Source organism: Zonotrichia leucophrys, chromosome 1A (genome assembly GCF_028769735.1).
Source record: "Zonotrichia leucophrys gambelii isolate GWCS_2022_RI chromosome 1A, RI_Zleu_2.0, whole genome shotgun sequence".
NCBI classification, from domain to species: Eukaryota; Metazoa; Chordata; class Aves; order Passeriformes; family Passerellidae; genus Zonotrichia; species Zonotrichia leucophrys.
The window spans coordinates 56,655,251-56,677,558 of NC_088170.1; positions in this window are offsets into that span (position 1 = coordinate 56,655,251).

Sequence of the window (22,308 nt, forward strand, 5' to 3'; positions counted from 1 at the left end):
TTTTGGTTTGGGGTGAAAACTCCACAGGGCAGCAGTCAGATAGGGGAGAAGTGTCACTCCTCTGAACTGGGCAGCTTCTGTCCTGGTGTGAGTGCTGCCCTTTGGCTTCAGGCACAGAGTCAGGCTCTGCTGGTGCCCCTCAACAGAGGGCACGAAGCCAGACCCTGTTGGATGCCTTTTCTGCTGATCCCACCCTGCCTTGTGGGCAAACAGACATCCTGCTCTGGAGGATGCCATGCCTTGAGCTGCACACCCATCCCTCCCAGATCTTCTGACTTGGGTTTTTTGTTCATTGCCTTGCACTCTGAACAGTTTTGGCCAGCAGCAGCACCCTCACAGTTTGAACTGCCATTGGCACAGACTGGGCAGTGAAAGAGAGAAAGAGGAAAAGCTTTGAAAATGCCAGCATGGGTGCACTATACCTTTTGGTCTGGTGAGCAGAAGAATGAGCCAGCTTTCTGGGACTCTTTATTCAATGTGTTCTTCAATTTTATACTTAATGAGTTTTCTATCAATTTCAGCATACATATATAAGTACTCTGCTTACCTTTAATTACAGTTATTTTCAGCCCCTCTGGTGTGGTGGATCAAAAAGCTCTGTTTGTAGGCTAGAAATTGCTACAGTGGTGTTGTGATGTATAGCAAAAGTCCCATCCAGGTTACTCAGCAAGGCCTCATAAGGCTTATATTCCTGACTCAAGCATTGCACAGAGCACAGCCCAGCTATGATATATGCTGGGAAACAGTCGTCAGACACCTACCAAGACTGCATCACAGACAAAAGACTGGGAAATGTGCAAATCAAATCAGAAAGAGGATAGCTCAGATCGCAGATCTGCCAGCTGACGGGAAGGCAGCAGAGCTGATGGCAACATACAAGCTAAAACCTCAACCCAGTTAGATGTTGATAGACATGGAGCAATCTCCAGAGAAACTGAAATGGTTGGATGGATGTCAGCATCACTTTGAGAATCCCAGTCTCACTACTGATTTTTTTTTTTTGCAGCCCAGAAAAAGAAAAGAAAGTAATACAGTGAAGTAGAGGAGACTGCATTCATTAAAGTATTTCTAGATCTGCTCTGCATTTTTCAGACCTCAAGGAAATCTCTGTCAGGGAAATCTGGGACTTTTGCAAAGTATATCTCATAAAATGGTGGAAAAGAACCTGCAATTTCACAGTAAGGCAGGATCTGATAATCTTGGACTAAACATGATTTAACTTAAATTACCTCATTAAATGCTCTTCTTATCTTTGCTCATTGTTGAGCAGCCATAGATATCTGGGGCACTGCTGTATGGCTCCCCATGAAAAACTCAGTGATGTGGAAAATCTGTTTATATTTTTAGTGTAATATATTTTAATGACAGTTTTACTGTGGTCCTTGAGTATAGGATCACAGCACATGAACCAGGCTTGTTTGCCTGCTTGCTTGCTCCCTTATTTCCACCTTGTCCTGACAGGGATCATGCCAGCCTGAGGAACTGACTCTAGTTTCAGACCTTCTCTAGAAACATAATTCACAGCTGTTGAGAATCTATATTACCAAAAATAAGCACCCTCAGCATGACTTCCCAATGCATTTTTAAGACCTTTGCATACCAGTCAAGGAAGCAAACTGTAGTTTATCCTAAATTCAAGTGCTCTGTAAAACTTTGAGAAGCCTTGACATTAGATGCACATCCCTTGGGTTTCAATGACACCTGATAGACAGGATAGGAGTCATCCATTAAACAGCCCTGCAAAATGCTTTCCTATATATAACTGAATGTCCTAAAGGCTATTTAGACTGTGCTTAATTAATTTCCAGTTTTGTTGATCTCCCCAATACAAAGGCAATGTCTGTTCATGACTAGGAACCATAATAGGGGCTTATTTTAAACTCTCAGGGTTTTCTTATGCCTTTTGTATTACTCAGAATCTCTCTGTTGTGAGTGGAATTAAACTACACCTGAACTGTGCAAGAAAATACACTGCAATAAAGATAATTAACATTTCACTGCAAAAAAAGTTCAAAACCTGCTTGAAGCCAGGTAGCATCTGCCCACGGCCCCAGATTATTCTGCCTTTTACCTATTCACCCAAAGCACAGAGAAGAAGAGCAAGCAGGGAAGCACAGAACAGCTGCAGCAGGGATGAGCCCCCTTGGGAAGGGCAGGTTGGCCACCGCCCCTCTGTTCACAAGCTTTTCTGCACAGCAAGATGGGCTGAGTTTGCAGAGCACCTGGATGCAGATGAAATTTGTGGTTTATATCTGCTGTCTTTAGTCCTGCTTGGGGCTGGCTCCCCAGGAAGATCCCTGTCCCAGGCCCAGCTCACCATCCTGTTGGAGTGCTCAGCAAGGTGGTGGCAGCACACAAAGCCCTGGTGTCTTGCAGGGCTCTCTGATGTGCTTTGCAGGGTGAGCAGGAGAGGACACAGGGCTGTGACATCCAGGCTGGAATCTGAGTCAGCTCCAAGGGAAAGACAAAGATATCTCTGCCACTATTCTCCAAAAGCAGTCACTGAGAGTCAAAACCACACCTTGTCTCTAAGAAACGTGGCTGTTTGGGCCTCAGAAACCACATGCTGGCAGGGGCCAAAGGGGAAAGTAGCTGAGCTGTGCTGTGTGTTGGAAAGGTGGCTTCAGTATCTTGAAGGGATCTGTCCCTCGAACTGAAAGCTTGCTGCATCTGCCCTACACAAGTGTTTCAAGTCCTTGTCATAGCCTGGTGGGCAGCTCTTCTCCCAGGTAATTGTGCCTTCTCACCCATCAAGCCACCTCCCAAGCTCTGGAGTGTGCAAGAGATGCAAGTGTTCTCTTGATAGGGTTATTTATATTTATATTTCATTATAAAGCAGTCAGAAAAGTGAAAAAAAAAAAAAACAGCTACAAAAATCCCATGACAGTAAGGGAGCAAAGCAATTAATCACATTATGTTTTTATATTTATACAGTTCTGCAACAGTATCACAAAGAAGAAAGATAAAAGGCATATAATTCACATATTAATAGCCCAGATATTCCAGAAATTGAAAAAAAGAGAGAGGATAATATTGCCAGAGCACAGACATGAAAGGTCAAGGCAGATCCAGGTGTTGGCAATCATCAAGCACAAAAGAAATGCCGTAGAAACTTGTCTTTAAAGAAGAATAAAACAACAATAAAGAATTTGAATGAAAAGCAGGTAGGTATTTAATTTCCCTGAATTAAAAGTGCTTTTCAAATGTGTTCATCCTCAGATAAAAAGAGGAGGAAGAGTTGCAAAGGAGTGGTGTCCTTGCAAAACCCCAGCAGAGCTCAGACTGCGGTGCTGGCTCCTGGGCTGGCCTCTGGAGTGCGGCACCACAGGGATGCCTCCCTCCTCATCTTTGCCTGCACCTTTTGCTCACATTCTTTTTTATGTGCAAGTCCCAGCAAGCATCAGTGAAGAAATCCAGAAGGATGCAAACTTGCTGCTAAGTCATCAGGACCAGCTCTGCTCGCCTCATCTTGGGCAGCCTGATTTTGCAGGGCTGTGTCCAAGCCGTGGTCATTGCTATTCATCTCACAGCTGAGCTTCAGAACTTTCACCTGCAAATGGGATTACAAACGCAATCATTAGTACAGATTCCCCAAGAAGCTTTCACAGTATTACAATTAGATTTCCCATTCTAGCAGCATCTAAATCAATATGATATGATTAGTTACTCTCGTGGATTACATGCTGCTGTACAAAACCTTCACACACAGAAATCTGAGTAATTTAATCAGGCAGTAATGGATTCTGGGAATGCTCCCACTGTCTAGAAACTTAAAATCATTCTGTCTCTATAATAATTTGCCATTATGCACCTGAAGCTAAATTGCCTGACATATCTGACAGTGGACAGCAGTGATTAAAACAGGTCACATCTCATCAGCCAAAGTGGCGACTCCCTCTGAATTCACTTAGAAAACTGAATTTGAGAGAGAAAAAAAACCACCTTCAGTTGTTTTTCCTGGGTTATAACTTAGGTTTTAAGCTGTCTCTTTAAATATATCTATGTGTGTATTTGTGTGTATGTGAAAGAGAGAGAGAGAAAGACAGCGTAAGTGATAAACATTTCTCATCATTTTAGTCAAGGCAAGAAGAGTATATGAACTAATGCTCCTGGGGAAATGCTGCAGACCAAGGCAGAAATGAGCACATCATTTTATTTCTCTGAAGGTGCTCAGCACTGCTGAGCAAGATATTGGGAAAGTGGACCCTTTCTGGAAGGGTCTTGAAAGAAAAGAGTTCTGGGCTGCCATTGTCAGCAGCTCAGAGGAGGGAGCAATGCTGTGCAAAGGAACCTGAGCTGCTGATAGCTGCTGTTCAGCAAGGGATTTGCATCTCATGTTTCCCCAGCTTGGATAAACAGCTCAGCCCTGCACCTCTGAGCTGCAGCAGCTCCTCTGCAGCCGTTCTGAGACTGCAAACAGTGCTGAAAAGCAAACCACCATGCTCAGTGCTGCAGAGGCAGCTGGCAGGGGCAAGGGGAAAACTCACAAACTCATGCATGGAGAAACAGCTACAGCTTCATTTGAAAAACTGCTGCTGTATGTTTCTAGGCAGAAAATACTCAGAAATGTGCTGCTGTTCATCTCTTACCCTACCAATATGCAACAGCTTATGCCTAAGGAATACAAGTCGTTATGTTACTGTTGAGGACATTCTTTTTTCTTACAGCACAGTTGCATTGAAACAGTCCTGACCCCTCGTGCCTGGGGACTCCTGCTTTTGAGGAGGATTTTTCCTATGGTAAATTGATATTTCAAAAAGCCAGTTGGCAAGAAAAGAAAGAAAAGTAGCTATCCATGAAACTTTTCTAAGCAATAATTGCCAGTGAACTCTGCCCTCATTATAAAACTCTACATAGCCTGACATAAAAAAGCCCCATGATGCACATACACTTTTCACCTCTGCCTTCCCTGTAATAGTCTCAGCTATGTCGCTCTGTTCAGATATGCTGACCAGAGCAATATAGGTACAGTGTCACTCCACACCTTGTTAAGGGTGAGGTGTGGTCTGTGTGCTGAGCCAGGTGTGGTGTGTGCTCCATGCCCAGAGACACCACAGCACAGGCACTGCCAAAACCCCACTGGCACTGCCCGGCGTGTCAGCCCTGCTGACAAGAAGCTGTTAGACAAATCTCTTCTGAATTCTTTCTTGGAGGAAATCTGTGGAGGCCATTAACCAAAGGAATCGTTGCCAGTGGCATTTGGGCAGGGGGAGGAGGTGCTGCCAAGCCCCTGGTCATGGCGACCTGCCCACCCATGCCCTGCAGCCCACAGCCCACCACTGAAAGGAAGAGCTGACATTTACTTCAGGCTGGAGGTTGGACCACTGCATTACCATTAATAAACAATAAAGCTATTAAGGCATATTAAAGCTTGGCAATGAACTTGTCAAAATGGACGACCTATAAATCAATATAAACAGCAGTGACAGGCAGTAATTGAATTCCAGTGGTTCCTCATAACATGCTAAATATGAAGGGACATGACATGCTGAAAATAAAGTAAGAAAGCTGAAAAATTGATAGCATTAACGTTCTCCTGGTGAAACGTGGCATCGCTTCAGCCCTTAATGGGGATCAAACTGTGAATACGTATTGACTTCTTCTTTTAAAACAAGAAAATGGCCACATAAAGTGAGACTTCCCAATTTAGAAATGGCTGCTCAAAAAGTTCACAGCGGCGCTGGATGTCACTGCCACAGAGCAGCAGACAGAGCCCTCCTCCGATGGGTTCATTAGCAGGACCTCTTGCTTTACTTGGGTAGGAAGAAGGACGGGTTTTGTACAATCCAGAAAGCCTCTGAAGTTGATTCATCCATTTTCATCTTCCATAAAGGACCAGCAAAAGCCCATTGGGCAGGAGAAGTTAATGCTAGCATGCTGCCAGCTCGGGTGGCTACATATCTTTCAAATTCAAATATAACAAGCCAGGCCTCAAATATCAGCGGAGATCGAGACAATCAGAATGGAAAGAAATTGGTGAAGTCGCAGCAAGCCTTTTAATGTAGATTCAAGTGACAGCAAATAAATCATGACAGCTTCTGTAGATGGAACCAGGGCCTCATTCTTTATTTTCTCTTGATGTGCTCCACTTAGTGAAGCCTTTCTTAGGCGATTTTTTCAATTGAGCCCTATGCCACTGGAGTTCAGAAAATGCTGAAAGGGAGGGTTCAGACATCTTACTGAGAATTATTTTCCCTGTGCCACCTCAGTCACGGGCACAGAGCACTTGTATTCGAAAATCATGAGATATCTGCATTTCAGGGGTGTCTCTGGGCACAGACAGGGAAAGCTAGAAAAGAATTACATAAATGAGAGCCCATGTGTGAGTGGTGGCCTGGCAATAAGGTCCTGAGTGGCTGAGAGCGGCAGAGATGGGACAGGGACTGGTCACCAGTGCAGAATCAGTGCAGTAGCCAAAGAGCAGCAGATGTGCCTGGCTTGGCTGCCACCACTGGGCTAAAACTGCTGCATGGATAAAGTCCATATTTAACAAGTGGTAGAGCTTGATCGGGGCCACTCTGCATCGTTTCATGAAAACAGCCCATTTTTGGAAGAAAGGCAGGTGTAGGGCAGGGCATTTTCTGAAAGTTACTCTGCTTTGACACAAAATTTAAAATTAAAATGGAAAAAACTACAAGAAACAGATCAAAGAGGCAGCATTTTTCCCCTTTTAAATATCATTCACTCTTTGGGTTCAGACAAGACTCATCTGACCTATCTGATGTACATGCTGTTCTCAGATTTGCTGAGCATGTACTGATGTAACATGAAAGATTAAGGAAACCCGTGATAAAAAGTCTAAAACTTTTAGAGACAATCTGTAGAAGTAAAAGACATGCATCATCCATACCTTGCATGGACTCTGATGAAGCAGGTCTCAAACAAAACAATTTTGCCTGTGGGGATATTGAGGATGCCAGTATCCATCATCCCTGGCTGCTCTTGTGCACCATTTCCCCCCATCCCACCCTAAACTCCTCCATCAGGAGCTGTGTGTTACCTTCCTGTGCCTTTAAACCTGCAGGAGCTGGAAGCATAATGTGCAATAATAGTGCTGGCTTTAACCAGCAGGACAGCTCTGACACATTGTCCACTGAAACAGATGAACTTGCCTTGACTTTTCTGCATAATCCTTAATTTTTCTTATGTGGAGATTTTTTACTGTCATTTAAAAGATGAGAATTTATTCAACTGAATGCAGTGCTGATTAGCTCAGTATTGTAATTGTGCTTCATGAACTCCTACTGCTTGTATGTTACAGCTCTTCAAATTCCCATTAAACTATTAATCTAGGTTTTATGATACTTCAGAACTGAAGTATCAAAAAACTGTGATGCAAGTGGAAGAAACCACAGTGGCAATTTACAAAAAAACCCATAGGAGTTATTATGAAAGCAACAAAAAAACAAAACAAGGGAGCCTGTTTGCACAATCCAGAGAGTCTGCTGACCTGTGAGCACAAGTGAAAACCAGATGGCATGCAACATGGCAATAGCTGGCTTTTCAACACTGCCTGCAGCATGTCACCATGTTGGGTTCAGGGCTGTGTTCTTGTTCCTCAGTGCTGATGCAAGAAATCCAGCCCTTTCCACTCAGATTTCCTTCCTGCAGCACCTGTGGAGGAAGAGAAGCTGCCTGTTATGATTGTGTTCATACACTATTCACATTTCTATTTGTTGTTTTCTCAGTCACTGTGCTCAGAGAAGGGTTTTGCCCCATAAGAGGAACCTTTGTTCCCCAAATCCTTAACACCCCAGAGATATTACAACAGAAGCATCTCAGTCACTGCTGTGTTTGGAGTACAATTCTTGTGTAGGGTAATTGTACCAGATTAGTTTTGCTCAAGCAATGCAGGACACAAACCTGCTCTGCAGTGTCAGGAGCAGAGAATTGCTCACCCACCCCTCCCTGCTGTGCACAAGCTCTGTGTCCTCTGCAGCAATCCACACCTGGAGCCAGGAAAGAGGCACTGCAGAAAGATAAATGGCTTAAAATAAAGTGATCAGTGTGCAAATGAAGGCTTAGAAGGAAATGTGATAAATCTGTTTGTGCTTCTTCTGTACTTGGAACAAAGCCAGGAAACAAGTTATTTTTTACGGGAATGCACCACCTCATTTTCTTATGACATAATCATCTCCTTGCAGGATAGTGGGGAGGGATTTCCCTGGGGGAACTTGATGCATTAGGAAAGTTTCCAAAGCTCTTGTTCCCTAGGCAAAGCAGGAGCTTTCCTCTTCACAGCCCCATCCCATATCCTAACCCATTTGTGACCCTTGGTTTATATCTATCCCTAATCCTAACTCTTGCCTTGCCCTATTACTAGAGGAAAAGAAAGACTGGGGTTTTTTATTATTATTATTTTTTTTCTAATGTGAGTCTGGAGAACTTGCCAACTCATGTTTAGGGTTAGGGTTGAAAGAGAAATGCCACTGAAATGGGGTTGCAAAAGGGAAGCAGAGGCTTCAGAGATGGTGGCTGAGAGAAGCGTTTAGTACAGGTTGTATGGGTAATGGCCAGAGGAAAACTGCCAATGGTTCAGCTGCAGTTCATTTAAGGTTAATACTAAGCTTAGGGTTAAGAGACAAGTTCAGAGTTTTATTTGCAGTGGGGCTGGAAAAGAGCAGGAAAAGAGATCAAAGAATGCAGCAGCAAAATTTTTCAAGTTCATCTGTCACAGTAACCCTCACCAGCTACTAGTGAGGTGGTGAGGAATTAGTGATACATTGCTTAGATGCACCTCTGAATGCAGTGATGACTCCCAAAAGACCAAAATACCTCCCAGGGGTCAGCTGCCCTTTCTCCAGCACTGACCAACACAAAAAGGACTGAGATTAAGAAACAAAGGTAGTTTTCTTTCACTATTTTTTAAAGACTGACTATTCATAAATTGTATTCTTTGTAATTTCTGTCCAATAGCCAGCACTAGATCTGGCTCCTGAGTCAAACACACCATGTTCTTGAAAATACGATACCAAAGAAAATGGTTTGCTCAAAGTGCCTAAAATGGAGCCAAACAGAAGTCAAATAATGCTACCCAGACACAAACTGTGCTGAAATACAATTCTGGTTGCCCCTAGGTTTGTTATTTCTCCATTGCTCAAGAACAGCAGTGTTTGGTGCTTGCCAGCCACAGCCTCCTGCTGCTCACCTGCCCAGGTGCAGAGGAGTGGCACCAGGCTGCTTTCACTGTCCCCATGGCTGCTCCTGCAGATCAAAGACCTCCTAACAAAAGTAGGATATTTGATTCTGGCCAGCAGAAAGCACTTGCAATCTTTTGTTCACTGGGCATGAGGACAAATAGATATTTACTGTGAACTGCAGACTCATGCAAGAATTAAGTGCCTTTGGTGGTTATGAATGTAAACATACGTATCTTCTTGAGATGAGACTCACAGAATCCAGGAATTGCTTCCTACTTTAAGTTTTGGGTGAGTAGTCAACTCTGAGCTTGACAAACACACAGCTTAAAAAGCATCCTTCCCTTCCTCTCCATGACTGCTGGGCAGGGGACGGGGAAAGCAGGCTGAGCCCAGCTGTGGCAAAACCCTTGGGAGGATGTGCAAACCCATTTTTGGATTGCATAATCCCTCTGCAAGCCCTTTCCCATTAAAATACAATTAAAAGCAGTGGCCAGGAGGAGTTCACCTTTAGAAAATGACACTTACAAGAAATCACTTCCTAAGCAGATAGTTGCCTGAGTCCCTGAGATGAAGAAGAGGTTTGATGGATAAGAAGGCAATATTAAAATGTCTCCTCACATAAGAAAACAGAATGAGAGCAATCATCAGAATTTATCAGCCTGAGAGGAGCAGAGTGTTTTCTTGGCACTGAAGGAACCCAATACATAAATCAAAACCATAGCATGGGCTCACAAGAGACAGATGTCTCTGCCATATAAATACTACATAAATGAACTTTTTGGAAAGGGGATCCTATTTAAGCATGCACCATAGTGACATCTGAGAAAGACATGACAAAACAAAGCAGAGCATGAAGCTGGTATCGGCTGGAGCTGCAGCCATTTTTGAAGGGTAATGACCCATCTGCCAGCCATGCTTAGGGGTTATGGCTTTGTTATTTTAGATCTTTACAAAGCCCCAATAACCACATCTTAACGCCTGACTCAACATCCATGTGTTTATGAATCACCCATATTTAATTCATTCTGGCCAAAATATGGTCCAGACTCATCAAAACCCTGCCTCCTGGGCAGCAGGAGCTCACTGTGAAAACAGGAGTGAGCTGTGGTTCAGGGTGAGCTGTGTCCCAGGAAGATACTGCTATATCCATGACGCATCTCAATGCACACAACAGTGATATAACCTGCCACAGCTCCAGAAAATGCTCAGAAAACAAGCAATGCCTTGAAAATACCAGGCAGGACACCTCTCTTTTGATAATATGCCAAATATAAAAGCACAACCATAAACTCTCTTTTATGAAGATAAATTGAGTCTTAAATCAAATCAGACTTGAGCCCCAAACATGACTTTTACATGGCTGCCAAATGTAAAATATAAACCATGAGTTAAGTTTCCTAATAGAGAGATACAGGTCTCTGTATCTCTGAGATATGTAGGTCTTCCTTGGATGTAGAAGGGCAGGAAGGAATAATGCGAAGACCAAGGTTTTGCAACAGCAGCCTGGGTGAAATACACATGGGAAGAATGGATTAGTAGATTTTCATGTTAGAATACACTCTAAAAGCATGCAGGCACCACTGGAGGAGGTCACATACAAACTTCTCCTTGGGAAGGGGTGAGCTGACATCACAGCCACCTACATTAACCCCTGGCACTGATTAGCCCATTCCCCACTCCCAGGAAAAGCACTCTGCAAATAGCATCAGGCCTGACCTACTTCTGCCTGCTTAGCTGCAAATTTCAGTGATTGGAGCTTTTCTGTGCTGGGTTTCTTCCAGGAAAATGTCAGACTTTTCTTTCTTGCCCTTCAGAGGCATTGAGCAAGGCCAAGGTCCCAGAATGTGTTCCCATGGACTGGGGAGGGATGAGCTGTGGTGAGGGAGGGCACCCAGCCTGCTGTGTGCTCAGGACATCACATAAGGGCACTGGTGAAAAGGAGTGATGTTTTCAAGGCATGGCTTGCACATCTGGATGAAGGCAGACTGCTTTCCACAGGCAGGGAACAGCTTTGTGAAGAGACATGGAAACCTCAGCAACACACTTAACAGCACATTTATTCAGTGAGAGGTATTATACAAATGCCATGTCTGCTGAACTCATTTTAGTGCTCTGAAGGCTGAGAGATGGATTGAATGGGTAAGGTCATCATCTAAGTCCAGAAAAAATCTTATTGCTGCAGCTCAAAAGCACTATGTTCTTTTTACTGCTGAGCTCTGCCTCCCAAGCAAGAATATTCAGGGAAATCCAGTGGAATACAAAAGAGTTTTGTCCCTCAGCTCTTCCAAGGATACGTGTCACCTCTTTGTCCCAGTCATTAGGAATTAGGCTGCAATTGATACAGTCATTTGGGGAGTTAGAGTAAGATAATGAATTAATTAGTTTTAGGTTGGTTTTTTTTTCATTGCTGTGACTTGACCATTAATCATTTCTTAACAGGATTTTTTAAGTCCCCCTACAGTCATACAAATTGAACAGCAAATTTAAATGGAACAGTAACATTACATCCAAGTCAGAAGTAAAGAAAAACCTCCAACTGCATACCTCCATGAGACAGAAGTATCTGTAACCATGTTAATGTTAGGAATTTTCCTATTGGTAAATAACACAGAAAATATAAAAAAAAAATCCAACTAAGTTGTCCTTAAATGAAATACGCCTCAACTGAAAAATTCCTACAAGATCCATCTCCCCAGCTCTTTAAGGACCTTAACAATGTATATTTTTCTGCTATGCTGCATTCAATGCTATATACAGGGCTCCGTCCTTGAAAAGGAGCATGAGCTCCAGTTTAAATTTTTCCTGGCAGCTATATGGCTGCCAGAAAAATCAAAGAAGACTCTAAATGTTTGGATTTGGGGTCTACTTTCAATATATAGATCTTAGTATATACATATCCCAGTATTCATCCTAATTCTTTTCACTTTTGTTTCACAATATGTTTATTAAATCAATACATAGAAACTATTGTTAGGCAGATGGCAGAGTTCTTAATTCGATAAGCAGTTGAAAAAGAAGGATGATTTTTTCTTTGAAAATTATAAGGAATTTTTAAATTATTTTCTAGATTCTTTATGTTGCATCAAAATTCACTACAGCCTGTTTTTTTCCATAAAAAAAGATTAGGAGATGAAAAAATTGCTTATTCAGACTAGAGACCGAATGTGGATTTTTGTATTGCTGGGGAGTTTTGGGAAAGCTTCTGCAGTGACCATATTTGCAAAAACAGCAAATTCATTCATATTTGACAGGCAAACTACATCAGAGTAACGAAAATACACATTTATGCACTGTTTGCACACAAATCCTCCATTACATGCTTTAAAACCAGTGGAGCACTTCAACTCCTATAGCTATGCATAAAAGGCCTGAATAATTTTATGGTCAGCAATAATAGCATTTTTACTTTTGCAAATAAAAGAAACTTGGTTCAAGCAGAAATGTGATTGCCACAGGCATTAAAAAGCAACAAGCATGTATTTGTGTGTGTAGCATTGTGTACTCAATCAGGTCTATAACGCTAGGATGAGTGTATCATCAGATCTTGTGCTAATATTCAATTTCACATTCATTTCCCTCAGGTGAGCTCTGCTCTACTGATCCCCAGAGGCAGGGGAAGGCACTGCCACCCTGAGCAGCCAGGCCCCAGAGACCTTGGTACAGAGTCAAAAACACCTGTGTCTTCAATTTTAGTCCATGGAAACAATTACCAACTTTGTGTGAAGATTTACAAGCCACAAGAGTTTGAGTAGAATGATAGTTAATTTGTCACAGGGTGAAAAAGTAGAAATTTGGGGATTTAGAATGGGGGTTCAAGAGGCAAGATGGAGGAATCTGGGTGTGTCCTCTTCTTCTTCTTCTTCTTCTTCTTCTTCTTCTTCTTCTTCTTCTTCTCCTCCTCCTCCTCCTCCTCCTTCTCCTTCTCGTTCTCCTTCTTCTTGTCCTCCATCTTCTGCTGTAATAATGTCACTGTTTTATGGGTTTAGAGTAGAGACAGACTGTCTAACATAGGTGATAGGTATTGGAAAATTATTGTAAATAAAGTACATGTAGTTCTTAGTATATAAAAAGTTAACACCACCCCAAGGGCGGTCACTGTGCCGCAACCCAACCTGCCAGACAGACCTCAGCAGGTCAGAGAACGAATGTTATAGATAAGAGAAAATAAATAACCTTGAAAAGCAGAACCAATGAATCTCGACTTCTTCTTTGGTTGTGGGCCTGGGGAAAAAAAGACTTTCTAATACCTTGAGAGCCATTTCAACCCCAGAAACCCAAGAGAAAAGCTGGACACCTAACACTGGGCCTCTACCAAGGATATGTGGAACCAGAGTGAGATTTGAAGGACTGACACCCAGCCCTCCAGTCCTCTCCTTGGCAGGACACAGAGCTCAGGTGACAGCCCTGTTTGGTGCTCCCTGGGAAGTGGGATGTACTGGCCTCTCAGCTCTCTAGGATTGACATGACTGAAACACTGGGCAGTAATGTGTCCTAAATAGCAAATACCTGTTAGAGGGATGTAGGTTGTTCAGGCATATTAGACAGTCATTTATTGAGGCATTAGGACACACTAAAAAATCTTCAAAATATCAACCAGGAATGTCTCAGGTGGACCTGATTCTGCTTTGACAAGGGAGAAGGGTTGGGTAATGCCTGAGGTGTCAGCCTGGGCTCTGCCCCTATTTCACAGTGTGGTATTCAGATCACAGATCATGTCAAGTGAGTGACTGACTCTGCAGCCTAGACCTCAGTAGAGTCATCCAACCCTATATCCCTCTTTCCTAATTCCCCTTGGCTGATTATCACTGATGTTTTCTACAGATGTGTTTGAAGGGGCAGAGATGTATGGTGAATTGCTGCAAACTAACCTAGCAGACACAGCACTCTTGGCCTGCTTTGAAAAGGGATTGATTTTCAGTGATTTTCACATGGGCATCAGGGCCCCCTTGGGTCCCAAGGAAGCTGGAGGATCTTCCCCCTCAGCAGAATGCCCAGGAGTATAGCCCAGGACAGAAACACATGAGACATTTCTCTCTAACAGTATTAACTCTGATAATAATGTCACCAGCCCAAGAGAGAATATATTTCTCTCTCACAGACTGAAATAAAAAGTTAGCATTTTGAGGGCTTTGCATACATTACAGGAATTAGATATACTGCACCACAAACACTGCAGTGCTGCACAGGGCCTCTGCAGTGCTTGGGATCTGTGTGTCCATAAATCAGACACTCTGGAAAGCAAAAGAGAGTGATCTGTCCTTCAGCACCACACAGTGTGGGAGACACATCTCACTCTGAAGGCATCATGGCTCTGCAGCTCAGAGCTACCTGTGGGAGCCAGAGCATGCACCTCCAGCACTGGGGCCTCAGAGATATGCCCCAGGCATTCAGCAGCAGCTTCTTCAGCAGCTTTTGCCATTTTGAGCAATATCCCTTCCCAAACAGGTTCTGCTCTTTTTTCCCTGCCATTCCAGCTACAGCCAGCATGCTCCAGTGGAGCCAATGGAAAAATGCACAGTTGTTTCCTCTGCACTGTTGTGCTTGGAGCTCTACCAGGACAAAGGAGCAGATCCACAGGCTCCCTTCGTGTGCCCAAGGAATGCTGGTCCAGAGACTGTAACTGAACCTTATCAAGGAGCTGAACTTTAAACTGAAATTTCTTCCCTGTCCCGCTCCAACAATCATAGAAAGGCACAGCAGAGGAGCTGGTGGCTCCCTTGGCACTGGACTAGGTCTCTACAGTGCAAGTCATCTATTTCTTTTCCTAAGAGGACAGCAGGAGGCCACCAGTTTAAGTGACTTGCCTTAGTTGCTCACATGCAGAAAGAATTAATTTGTAATGGCTGTAAAGCAGCAGGACAGCCAGGTGCAATCATGAATCTCGGCAGCTCCTCATATTTATATTGGGCCCTTTGCAGCTGCTCTGGAGGCGCCTCACTAACTCTGAACTTCCCCTGAATACCAAGTGACTGTGGCTGCATGCAGTGCACTGTCCCTCCTTTCAAGAACACACAGGCATAGCAGAAAAAGATAAAATAATCAAAGGAAATTGTAGGAAAGTTTTTCCATTTAGAGAAAAAGGGGAATTTTCTCCCTCAAGAGCAATGCGAGAGAATGGGATAGCCTAAATCTGGTCTCTTCTGCAGTCAAGTCAGGGCTGTCACATATCCTGGAGCAGGGCAGCAGGAGCTGGGAAACTTCTTTTTAAACCAGTTTTAGAAGTAGAAAGCTATTTATGTCTTTGTACATATATAGTGTATGCAAGTGAGACACATTAAAAGAAGAATGGACCAGGGCCTGTGCCTTTGTTAAGCAAGAGAGGGGTGATGGAACACCAATGCTATGAATTTAGAGTTTGGATCCAGCCTCTCCCCAGAACTTTGTCACTTGTTGGACTGCTAACACAAGTGAGGCTGCCTGAATTGGGTGATTCATGTCCCATCCCCTAAATGGCTGGTCAAATTTTGCACCAGGACTTATGTGATTGGGTTATGGACCACACTTGTGCACCTTCACCTGTGCTTGTGTTCCAGTGTCTTCTAGGTATGTATGGGCTACAGGTGGCTTTAATGCATTCTTGAATACTTTGGTTCTTGCTTTTCTTTATCACTGCAGTGTGGGATAGCACACGTTGGTGTGATGGAGTCATCCAGGCACTAAGGCACTTGGCCCACACATAGTTGGGTGGATAAGTTGGCCTTTCCCTTGCTGGAAATCCACCTGCTGATTAAAAGAGGTTAAAAAGTTTACACCATAAATTTTTGACAGATGTATCACTTTCATTAAAAGTTTCATAAGGAGATTTAGTAGAAAGGGGACTTTTCTTAAAATGAAACATGGATGGGGCCCTGATTTAGTACATGATACCTGAGCCTCTGCTTAGCAGCATCTGCAGTGAAAAGCTCTGTGCAGAGCAAGGTGAGCAGCATGCACCTCTTCCAGGAAAGGGGACTCAGGATCCCAGCACACACCATCACTTGTTGGGATTTTAGCTGACTAGAGAATTGGAAAAGTACAAGGCTGTGGTTAATTCTAAGTCTTGCACCTGCAAGACAGTGTGTCTTTAAGCTTAGCTGGGTATGATAACAAGTAGACAGAGAGATGTGGGAAATAGGGAATGTAGGCTCAAAAGAATGAGGAAGAGTTGATGGTATAGTTTAACTAATAGATCACTTGGCTTACAGAATATTCATATTATTACTTGCTGTATAAGTGTCTGATGCTCTCTTCAATAAACAGAACTTGCTGATGACTCAAATTGAGCCCCGAGTTTTACGTGCACCCGACAAATAGCTCATCCCTGACAAACAGCCCATTCTGCAACAATCACTAATACATGTTACATCATGGTGTGCAACAGAACCCAAAAAAACTTAAAAAATTATGGTGGAAGGAGACTGGTGGCCTCTGGTTGAATGTCTGCTGGCAGTGCACTGTCTGCCCAGCCTCAGGCTGCAGCAAGGGCTCAGGAGGCCTTGTAGGGACCAAGCTCCTGGCCAGACAAGGTCTGCCCCATCCCAGAGCATTCGGGGGTGCAGCAGCACTTTAAAACAAGTCTGAGGGGAACTGGGGAAGAAGGCACAGGCTGTAAGCTGGTAGCAGAGAGGAATGGATGCCTGGACACAGAACCAAGCTGCATAAGCCTGAAGTGGATCCATATGTGTGACTTTATTTAAGACTCAGAGAAGCTACAGAAAAGTTCAGTGTCATGGAGTCAGGGTGAGCAGCAGCCAACATGATTGAAAAGCAAGCAAGCAATAAATGGAGTAGCTGCCCATTCTGTGCCCTGGAGACACCAGCCAGCCTGGCTGGCCTTGGCCAGCAGCCTGAGAGATGCCAGGTGTGAGCTGTATCACCCTCACCCCTTGGCTCTCAGTGTCCTCATTTTCAGTACTTTACTGGATGCTCTATATCAGCGTGCTGGACTCCCTCATATACACTTCTTCGGTGTGTGTCTGATATCAGAAAGCTTACACTCCTTTGAAGGAATACAAAAAAGTAATGCCACAGGTTTGTCTTTCTGTATCCTGTATCCCTGTTGCTGTAATGATATTCAAATATGATACAGACTGAAGGAAAACTTTTAATTTGAGTGAAAGAAGTTCCTCACCCCATAGCCTCAAGGGACCTATGTCCTCCTAGGCTATCCCACTCACTAGCTTTATTCTGATCCCCTGCTTTTCTTCTAAACCTCCATAATTTTATTATATTATTCAGTGTTTCAGGGCAAAATTTCTGAATGTGTTTACTCAATAGAAGCTAAAATAAACCTCAACAGCCTGCAAAGATCTGGAGTTTAACCACATCTATATAAAGAGCAAAGAAAGCAAAGTGTGTGTGTGTGTTGATTTTTGTCCTCAAATTGTTGCTGCAGCTCAAATCCCCTGCTTAACTAACTTGTGTCATCTGTACTTTTCATCTCCACCTGTGCAATCATTTGCAGAAACATTATTAGCTGTTTGATTTTTTTCCCCAGTTTGCTTCCATAGCAACATCCATCAGGGAGAGAACAGCAGGAGCATATGGGGAAGTTATAAAGCACATTTTCTACAAGAAAAGGAGGCCAAAGCATTTAACAGACAGCACTTAGGTTTCCCTTAGTAACTGAAATTCCAAAATACCTCTCTTGTTTCAGTATGTCTTGATATTAATTAGGCTGCTTAATGATGTACCAGTGCAGGCTGGAGGTAACACTTGGGTTGTCTTTAATTAATCAAGCTACTGGAACATTTCTTTGAGATTTAAGCTTATTGCCAAAACACATCCCTGTTACATTTTTGTGTGTGTGTATTTTACAAGCAAGGTTTGGAGCTGTTAGACAGCCTTTGACATGCTAAATATTGTGGAAAACTTTTTGCATAAAGTTCCAAAGAGAAATGCCAGAGCTGAAAATTATCTGTTTGAATAGTTTGAAATCTGTCACCAAGGAATAGCTAGAAGCTGTCAGGTCAATTTTAGAAAAAGTATATTAAAAAACCCCACCATATCTCCTGCATTTCTCTCCTTACCAGCAGCATCTCTTATGAGCTGGTATTTTATTAATGAAAACTGTACTGGTGTTCCTCTTTGGTTTAAAATACAGACCCTGAAGCTCACTATGAAAACACTAAGAGTTGTTAAGCCTTTTTAGCAAATCAAATATTGCAGTAATCTCTTTATTAGATCCACGTTTGTGCCAGTACATACTTAAAATGGAGATGCTGATGTTTTGGGGGTGTTATACACTGCATAAGCATAAAACTGACAGGGAGACTGATGAGACTGCAGTATAGGATGTTGGTGGAGATCAAATTATTTGTGTCTGGACAAACACACTGGAAGATGTTGCACCAAGAAAAGGTGCATCCTGCTGGCAGGCTGCTATTTGTCCCCAGTGTTTCTGCTGCTTTGGAAGTGTGGCCAGTGCTGGATACAGGAGGAGACACATCACAGTCCTCCTGCCACCACTGAAAATCTTTGTGAAATGCAGCTTTTTATTACTTCTTTATGTATTTCCCTATCAATTGATTGCTTTTCTTCCTCTCATATCCAAATTGTTCCCTGTTTCACACATGCCACTTCAGCCTTCCCCCTCCCCACCAGCACCTCCTTTGTCTTCACATCTCCTGTTGTCTTTTCTCCATGCCTTCTTCTCTGCCGGCACCATTTGCTCACTGCCATCCTTAGGATCCGCCCTGTCCCACCCAATCTCCCAGACAATGCAACTGCTCTTTCTGCAAGCAGTTTAACAATTCTCTCATACACCCACCAAATGAATACTTCTGCTCTTTTCCAGCTCTGGATATCCTTACCTCCTTCACCACCTTCGCACCCCTACCAGTTGGTTCCCATCTGAGATAACGTCACCCTCTCACCTTCTGCAGCCCTTCTGCCCCCCAGGCACCTCTCCCTCTGTCCCCTCACCTGGTGAGGGCAGAGCTGGAGGAGCAGGAGATGTCTCCCACTACAGCAAAGGAGAGTGAAATCTGCTCACACATTTCCAACTTATCTGGGAGCCATCTGTGACGCATCACATGCTCAATTGCACTTTGCAAATCTGACCAGTCCTGCTGCCTCCATCAGCTCAGTAACCAGAGAACACTGCTGCACGAGGATCCTTGAAATTCCACTAAAAATCAAAATTTGCCAGGAAACTCAAGCTGGCCATGTGCAACTATGGAGGGATATCAGTGGCCTGAGGTCTCTGGCCAGAGTTACTTGGGTACACAGAGCTCCAAATACTGGAAAAGTTTTGTTTTTTAAACAGGCAAACATGACTGCGTCCTCCTTTTACTCTCATGTCCTGGGCTGCAAGGGTTTACTGTATGGCAACAAACTCTGCCATTTTGTAGGTGAGTAAAAATGACCCACTTCCCAATTCACAGCCAAGAGGAAAACACTAAGGAACTAAACAGGTAACTGCACGCGCTGTAACTCAGTCAGGTACAATTTTTTGGCATTTTTAGTGTGTTTAAAAATTAAATGAACTCACTCCCCACCCTCAATTTGGAAGGAAGATCTCATTTCCTGCCATTTGATCATTTGCTTGGGTTTGAGGCAGAACCTTGGTTCTAAAGCAGAACCATGTATGTGAAGTCTAGTCCTGCCTGATGGGAGAAAGTTTAAGGTTGCCTGAAGGATGAGCCCTTCTCTAACACCTGGTTCTCTCCTATTACAGCAGATCTCTCAAATCCAGTTTCTATTAAGAATGGCATAGGCAGAATGGGTCCTCCTAGAAGTTATCAAACATATAAATAAACAGGAAGCAGTGTTTCTCTCCCTTTATTTAAAAAGCACCTGCTGCATCAACTAAGTTGTAGCATAGATAGAACATGAAAAATTAGAGCTGGCAGAGGATAAATTGGAGAAACAACATTTCAGTTGGTACTCCTAGAGGAGTGACTCCTCAGACTAACCATGAGCATGGGCAGAGCCAGGTTCTCCACCCTCCCTGGCTTTCAGAGACAGCTCTGAAAATCCCAGCCAGAGCTGTTGGCCCAGCCTTAGCAAAAACAAAGGCAGCCCAGTGCTGAGCAGCCAAGAACAGGGAGCTGAGACAGCCAGGGCTGGGTAACATGGCATTAGGCAGGGGTTCTCTGGGTGTCTGGATGCACCAGGTGGAGGGCACAAAACAAATTGGTTTATTCCAAAGAAGCCCCTGAACTTCCATTGTTCCAAGAGGGCTGGAGCCAGCATCTTCTAGTTTCTACTACTGCTAGTGGGTGTTTATTTCTTAATGTGAGCAATATGTCATATATTCTAAATGTCATTTAAATATACATAATGTAATTACAGATAAACTTTGGAGACCAAATGAACTTTATCTCTTTTTTACTACAGAGCTGTAGAAATAGAATAATGAATAGGAATTTCTTTTTAACAAACTAGAACAAGAATAATGATGTTATTTTTCTGGTATTATTATTTTGCCATTATTATTAAGACTTTTAACCCCTGAAGTTAAATGCTAAGGCTAGCTCCTGCTAAATGCTCTACAGAAAAAAAAAAGACAGGGCGACATTCAGACTGTCAGCTCTAAAGACAGAATCCAGACTAAATCAAGGTGCCACCATTTAAGCTGCATGCTTAAGCTGATATTACACTCAAGGGGAGCCTAGTCAATAGAGGCAGAGGAGCACAAAGAGTGATTCAGTTTTCTCTGTCACAGTCCCATCTACAGTGGTTCACAGGCACCAAGAGCCTTCTGAGATGCTGTGGGCACCTTGCTGGTGTTCCTGCAGTGACTTACCAGGCTTGCTGCCATGCTCACCAGCTTAAGCAAGTGTCCAAGTAACTTGGGGCATCCAGAATAATGCAAGTGGCTCTGTTTAGGCACCCTCAACAGCTGGGAGGACAGCTTGCTCTCAGGGGTCAACTAGCTGTATTCAGCTGCCTAAACAGAGGCTTCTAGTGATATTTGAGATGCTCAAGAATCTTATTCCTCAAATACATTCCTCAGATTCCACACCAGCAGCACATGGTCACTCTGTGCTCCATCTGCCAGGCTGGTGAAATTGTTTCAGATACATGCAGAATATTTCAAACTGCCCTCTCATAACACAAGCACTTAAACTGCACCTTCCACTGCCTGTCCTGGGGGTGGCACTCCCCAGGCTCTGTCTGTGCTTAGGTGTCTCAGAGATCTCACTAATCTTCCAGTACTGGAGTCAGATGCTCCAGAATATCCATCCTCTGGCACCTGCAGAAGCCCCTCTCATCCCAGCTTACATGGGAAAACTGACTCCATCCTGGTGCTGAAGGCAAGTATTTCAGCTGCTGAAATGTCACACTAAAGCTCAAGTGTTTTAGAGTCCAAGCCTTCTGCTCCAGCAATCCATCCAGATCCAGCTGCTTAAAGTCCAGCCTAACATGAGATTACTTACTTACTGTAAGATTGTGATGAACAGGTCTGAGATTCATCAGCATGAGTGCAAGTAAATGAAACTGAAATGGTAGAGCTTTTCAGGGATGTTATGAGCCATCCCTGAAGGCAGAGTAACTGAGATTCTTCTTAGCAGGTCCCTTGGGGCAGATTAGAGTGAAACGCCACCAAATGACAAGTGTTTATAAATATGCATATGGCAGGTTTGTTTCAGAACAATCTGCTTGCAATGGAAAGTAGGTATGTAGCTGGTTTGGTTATTAGCTGTAGAAATATAGCAATATAAAAGCACAAAAGTAGCAATTAAGAAAATGTATAGGGAAAAAGAAGGTTTAGAGTAGAAGAATATTGCCACCCATGTGGCAATATCTCATCCAATGTGAGACTTGATTGCTGCAATTTAGATATCCATTGATCAAAGTGGTGGTCACAGTCTTGATCAATCAGGGGAGGGGGAAGCCTGTGAACCACAATGTTCAGCAGGTTCAGGTTCAGGTGGGAGTGCCCAGATGCTCTGTGGGAACCCAGGAAATTCCTCTGGCTGCCCTGGAAGACTCGAGCCCCTGCCCAGGGGGCTCAGAGACCTTGGCACAGAGCCCAAGACCCCTGTGCCTTTGATTCAGCCCTTGGAAAAAACAATTACCAACCTTTACATGAAGGATTTCAAGCCACAAAAGTTTAAGTAGAATGACAGTGACTTTATCACAGGGTGAAAAATAGATTTTTTGGGGTTTTTAGAATGGGGGTTCAGGGGGAAAGATGGAGGAATCTGGGTGTGACCAGCATTTCTCCTTCTTCTTCTTGGCC